The following is a 238-nucleotide window of genomic DNA, read 5'->3' on the forward strand; positions in this document are numbered from 1 at the left end:
CGTGATTTTTTCGCGCCGGCATCGAAAAAACGGTCCAGTCGCGCCCCCAGGAGTCCTTTTTCGCCGGCTTGGGTCGAAATCAGCGTCGACGGACCCAGGCCGAACCCGACGCGCTGGGGGGAGGGGGGATGCCGGGGGCGCCAGGGCGAGCGGTTTTGGCGCGAAAGAGCCGCGGGCCCCCCGAGTCAGCGACGCGCGCCTTGTCCTCATCGGAACGCCTCGGTTTCCCGCATGGAAT

Source organism: Triticum dicoccoides, chromosome 4A (assembly GCF_002162155.2).
Source record: "Triticum dicoccoides isolate Atlit2015 ecotype Zavitan chromosome 4A, WEW_v2.0, whole genome shotgun sequence".
Taxonomy (NCBI): Eukaryota; Viridiplantae; Streptophyta; class Magnoliopsida; order Poales; family Poaceae; genus Triticum; species Triticum dicoccoides.